We start from the raw sequence: 6,116 nt of genomic DNA, 5'->3' as shown, positions 1-6,116 counted from the left end.
AGCGGGAAGCGGAACCCCGCCGCCCGAGACTGGCGGACGCGCTAGAGGAGAAGGCGACCTCAAGGCGGACGCCGCCCCAACACCGGAGGCCCTTTCCCGAGGCGGCACGCTCCACAGCGGGCGGGGACATCGGAAGGAAACCCCACGCACGCGGACCCCGGCGGCCCAAGAGGCGGAGGGGAGGCCGGCGGACGCCCCCGGCCCTTAACTTTCTAGCCCCTCGCCTCGCTTCCCTGAACGGTTTCCCTCGTTTGACACCCCGCCGCCTTGCTGCTCGCGGCCGGCACTCGCCGGGTCCCGAGCAGGGGTCGGCGCCGGCGCCTCGCTCACGACTCACTGGGTACTCCTGCGGCTCGCGGGGCCGCTCGGCCGTCACACTGCCGGGCTCGGTCGGGCGAGCTCTCGGCCGCTCTCGGAGCGAGCCGGAGAGCGCCTCACCTCGCGTACGACGGGAAGCGAACCGGAGAGGAGACCGCCCGTGCCTGAACACTGGACGCCGCAGCGGCTTCCTTGGGACGGGGAACGCAGAGGCGCCGGCCCGCCGGGGGCCCTCACTGACGCAACCCCAATGGCCTCATCGATCGACGGAAAGAAAGGGGGAGCAGGGAGGGGACGGGAGGGGTAGGGTGCGGTGAGGTAGAGGAGGAGGGACGTTGGGGGAAGGCACGAGCCCTTCCACCCTGGCGCGGCGGAAAGACCGCACGCGCACGTGCGTGTGGGTGTGCGTGGGCAACATCTGCCGAGAGGTGCTCGCCCTTGCCTGAACAACGGCCCGCCCCACGCCGCCCCGAATGACACGGGGAGCGGGATTGAGCCAGCCCGCCGGGAAGCCTCTCCGTCGCGCCTGTGGAGCGCCACGGTGGATCGGGTCGGGGCTCCCGCATGCGAGTGAGAGCGGTGCGAAAGGGAGAACGCGGCGCCGCCGCCGCGAGAAGCGAGGTCCGGGTCCCCCTTCTCCTTCCCTCGTGACGGCGGGACCCGCCGGGGACGCCCCCGGCCCTTCTGTGTCCGACTGCCGGCCGCCCGGCACGCCGGACCGCGCCCTTTTCTTCCCTCTGCCTGCCTGTCTGCCTTCCTTCCTCCCTCCCTCCTCGGGGCTCTTCCCATGGCAGCGCGGGGAGACGCCTGCCCACGCTCGCTCACTCTCTCGCGCCTTTCGCCCCGATTTTGGCAGGTTCCCCGCTCGCGGAACGAGCAAACGCCAGAGTCCGGGGCCGAACTGCGACACAGGCAGCGAACATCCAACCGACGGAGGCCACCGGACCGAACGAACCAAGCAGCGCACCAGAAAGCCGCAACCGAAAAACTCCACAGCACGACCCTCAACCGCGCTCGCCTGCGCCCGCTCGTTGCTGCCTCTGGAGACGAGCACGCGCTCGATCCTGCAGACGAAAACGGAAGGCGTAAGAAAAAACTGCTTCGGAAAAGAACGGCGCCGACTACCGGCAGCGGCGCCGAGGGTAAGCGGCGCTCTACGTCGACGTAGCGGTAGGTAAGAAACTACAGCGACCCCCCAGCAAGCTCCGGAGCTTTAGCGCCCCCCATCTCACAGGGCGGCAAAGCCTAGCCGAAAGCGGGTAGACCTGGCAGTTACATGCAAGCCGCACGGGCAGCGACCCCTAGCCGCCGCCGCCGAGCACCACGGCCCGCTCGGAGCCGGGTAGACCGTGCCGACCTAGTCGAGCCGCATAGGCAGCGACCCCTAGCCGCTGCCGCCGAGAACCACGGCCCGCTCGGAGCCGGGTAGACCGTGCCGACCTAGCCGAGCCGCATAGGCAGCGACCCCTAGCCGCCGCCGCTGAGCACCACGGCCCGCTCGGAGCCGGGTAGATTGTGCCGACCTAGCCGAGCCGCATAGGCAGCGACCACTAGCCGCTGCCGCCGAGCACCACGGCCCGCTCGGAGCCAGGTAGACCGTGCCGACCTAGACGAGCCACATAGGCAGCGACCCCTAGCCGCCGCCGCCGAGCACCACGGCCCGCTCGGAGCCGTGTAGACCGTGCCGACCTAGCCGAGCCGCATAGGCAGCGACCCCTAGCCCCCGCCGTCGAGCACCACGGCCCGCTCGGAGCCGAATAGACCGTGCCGACTTAACCGAGCCGCATAGGCAGCGACCGCTAGGCGCCGCCGCCGAGCACCACGGCCCGCTCGGAGCCGGGTAGACCGTGCTGACCTAGCCGAGCCGCATAGGCAGCGACCCCTAGCCGCCGCCGCCGAGAACCACGGCCCGCTCGGAGCCGGGTAGACCGTGCCGACCTAGCTGAGCCGCATAGGCAGCGACCCCGAGCCCCCGCCGCCGAGTCCCACGGCCCGCTCGGAGCCGGGTAGACTGTGCCGACCTAGCCGAGCCGCATAGGCAGCGACCCCTAGCCCCCGCCGCCAAGTCCCACGGCCCGCTCGGAGCCGGGTAGACCGTGCCGACCTAGCCGAGATGCATGGGCAGCGACGCCTAGCCAGCGTCGCCTAGCCGACGACGCCGTGCCCCCCCCCTTAATCCCTCCCCCAACCCCCCCTCTTCCCCGCCCCCCCCCCCCAGAGACGCTCACAGCCGGGTACAGAGTGCCGGCGCAGCGGAGCAGCCACAAGAGCGGCACTTGGCCACTTCCGCGAAACGTCCGAGCCGAGCTGAGTCCGCCTGGAGAGGCTGGACCGTGTCGCCGCAGCTCAGATCGCCCGACTCCGCCGAGGAGCGTCCGAGCCGAGCGGAACCCGCCGGGAGTGGTTGGACCGTGCCGGCGCACTCGAGCCGCCGCGGCTCAGATCGCTGGACGCCGCCGAGGAACGTCCGAGCCGAGCGGAGCCCGCCGGGAGAGGCTGGACCGTGCCGGCGCACCCGAGCATGTGCGGCTGAGACCCCCCGGACGCCTCTGCGGAACGTCCGAGCCGAGCCGAGCCCGCCGAGAGCGGTTGGACCGTGCCGGCGCACTCGTGCCGGCGCGGCTCAGATCGCCGGACGCCGCCAAGGAACGTCCGTGCCGAGCGGATCCCGCCGGGAGAGGCTGTGCAGTGCCGGCGCACTCGTGCCGCCGCGGCTCAGATCGCCGGACGCCGCCGAGGAACGTCCGTGCCGAGCGGATCCCGCTGGGAGAGGCTGTGCAGTGCCGGCGCACTCGAGCCGCCGCGGCTCAGATCGCCCGACTCCGCCGAAGAGCGTCCGAGCCGAGCGGAGCCCGCCGGGAGAGGCAGGACCGTGCCGGCGCACCCGACCCTCCGCGGCTGAGTCCCCCCGGACGCCGCCGCGGAACGTCCGAGCCGAGCCGAGCCCGCCGAGAGCGGTTGGACCGTGCCGGCGCACTCGTGCGGCCGCGGCAAAGATCGCCGGACGCCGCCAAGGAACGTCCGTGCCGAGCGGAGCCCGCCGGGAGAGGCTGTGCAGTGCCGGCGCACTCGAGCCGCCGTGGCTGAGACCCCCCGGACACCACCGAGGAACGTCCAAACCGAACGGAGCCCGCCGGAAGAGGCTGGACCGTGCCGGTGCACACGAGCCTCCGAACTGGCCAGCGGTCGCTGCACGTCCGGCTCGAGTTGGTTGGCACGGTCTACCCGGCACCGAGTGGACCAAAGCTCATGCGGCGGCGGCCAGGGGTCGCTGAGCGGCGTCCGGCTCACGTCGGCACATTCTACCCTGCTCCGCCGCGGACGCTAGAGGTCGCTTACGGACGGGCTGGCAGACGTGCAGCGACACCTAGCAACCGCCGCCGAGCCCTCGCGCACGCTCGGAGCCGGGTAGACCGTGCCGACCTAGTCGAGCCGCTTAGGCAGCGACGCCTAGCCACCGTCGCCGACCACCACGGCCCGCTCGGAGCCGGGTAGACCGTGCCGACCTAGCAAAAACGCATAGGCAGCGACCCCTAGCCGCCGCCGCCGAGCACCACGGCCCGCTCGGAGCCGGGTAGACCGTGCCGACCTAGTCGAGCTGCATGGGCAGCGACGCCTAGGCGCCGACGCCGTGCCCCCTCCCTCCTTACTCCCCCCCCCCCCCCCCGGAGACGCTCGGAGCCGGGTACAGAGTGCCGGCGCAGCGGAGCAGCCACAAGAGCGGCACTTGGCCACTTCCGCGGAACGTCCTAGCCGAGCTGAGTCTGCCTGGAGAGGCTGGACCGTGTCGCCGCGGCTCAGATCGCCCGACTCCGCCGAGGAGCGTCCGAGCCGAGCGGAACACGCCGGGAGTGGTTGGACCGTGCCGGCGCACTCGAGCCGCCGCGGCTCAGATCGCCGGACGCCGCCGAGGAACGTCCGAGCCGAGCGGAGCCCGCCGGGAGGGGCTGGACCGTGCCGGCGCACCCGAGCATGTGCGGCTGAGACCCCCCGGACACCTCCGCGGAACGTCCGAGCCGAGCCGAGCCCGCCGAGAGCGGTTGGACCGTGCCGGCGCACTCGTGCCGCCGCGGCTCAGATCGCCGGACGCCGCCGAGGAACGTCCGTGCCGATCGGATCCCGCCGGGAGAGGCTGTGCAGTGCCGCCGCACTCGAGCCGCCGCGGCTCAGATCGCCCGACTCCGCCGAGGAGCGTCCGAGCCGAGCGGAACCCGCCGGGAGCCGTTGGACCGTGCCGGCGCAGTCGAGCCGCCGCGGCTCAGATAGCCGGACGCCGCCGAGGAACGTCCGAGCCGAGCGGAGCCCGCTGGGAGAGGCTGGACCGTGCCGGCGCACCCGAGCATGTGCGGCTGAGACCCCCCGGACGCCTCCGTGGAACGTCCGAGCCGAGCCGAGCCCGCCGAGAGCGGTTGAACCGTGCCGGCGCACTCGTGCCGCCGCAGCTCAGATCGCCGGACGCCGCCGAGGAACGTCCGTGCTGAGCGGATCCCGCCGGGAGAGGCTGTGCAGTGCCGGCGCACTCGAGCTGCCGCGGCTCAGATCGCTGGACGCCGCCGAGGAACGTCCGAGCCGAGCGGAGCCCGCCGGGAGAGGCTGGACCGTGCCGGCGCACCCGAGCCTCCGCGGCTGAGACCCCCCGGACGGCGCCGCGGAACGTCCGAGCCGAGCCGAGCCCGCCGAGAGCGGTTGGACCATGCCGGCGCACTCGTGCCGCCGCGGCTGAGACCCCCCGGACACCACCGAGGAACGTCCGAACCGAACGGAGCCCGCCGGGAGAGGCTGGACCGTGCCGGCGCACACGAGCCTCCGCACTGGCCAGCGGTCGCTGCACGTCCGGCTCGAGTTGGTCGGCACGGTCTACCCGGCTCCGAGCGGACCGAAGCTCATGCGGCGGCGGCCAGGGGTCGCTGAGCGGCGTTCGGCTCATGTCGGCACATTCTACCCTGCTCCGCCGCGGACGCTAGAGGTCGCTGACGGACGGGCTGGCAGACGTGCAGCGACACCTAGCGACCGCCTCCGAGCCCTCGTGCACGCTCGGAGCCGGGTAGACCGTGCCGACCTAGCCGAGCCGCATAGGCAGCGACCCCGAGCCCCCGCCGCCGAGCACCACGGCCCGCTCGGAGCCGGGTAGACCGTGCCAACCTAGCCGAGACGGATGGGCAGCGACGCCTAGCCGCCGACGCCGTGCCCCCCCCCCTTACACCCCCCCCCCCCCCCCTCTTCCCCCCCCCCCCCCCCAGAGACGCTCGGAGCCGGGTACAGAGTGCCGGCGCAGCGGAGCAGCCACAAGAGCGGCACTTGGCCACTTCCGCGAAACGTCCGAGCCGAGCTGAATCCGCCTGGAGAGGCTGGACCGTGTCGCCGCGGCTCGGATCGCCGGACGCCGCCGAGGAACGTCCGAGCCGAGCGGAGCCCGCCGGGAGAGGCTGGACCGTGCCGGCGCACCCGAGCATGTGCGGCTGAGACCCCCCAGACGCCTCCGCGGAACGTCCGAGCCGAGCCGAGCCCGCCGAGAGCGGTTGGACCGTGCCGGCGCACTCGTGCCGCCGCGGCTCAGATCGCCGGACGCCGCCGAGGAATGTCCGTGCCGAGCGGAGCCCGCCGGGAGAGGCTGTGCAGTGCCGGCGCACTCGAGCCGCCGCGGCTCAGATCGCCCGACTCCGCCGAGGAGCGTCCGAGCCGAGCGGAACTCGCCGGGAGCCGTTGGACCGTGCCGGCGAACTTGAGCCGCTGCGGCTCAGATCGCCCGACTCCGCCGAGGAGCGTCCGAGCCGAGCGGAACACGCCGGGAGTGGTTG

Source organism: Coturnix japonica, chromosome 32 (assembly GCF_054131305.1).
Source record: "Coturnix japonica strain WE chromosome 32, WE-NBRP24, whole genome shotgun sequence".
NCBI classification, from domain to species: Eukaryota; Metazoa; Chordata; class Aves; order Galliformes; family Phasianidae; genus Coturnix; species Coturnix japonica.
This window is presented reverse-complemented; position numbering follows the sequence as displayed.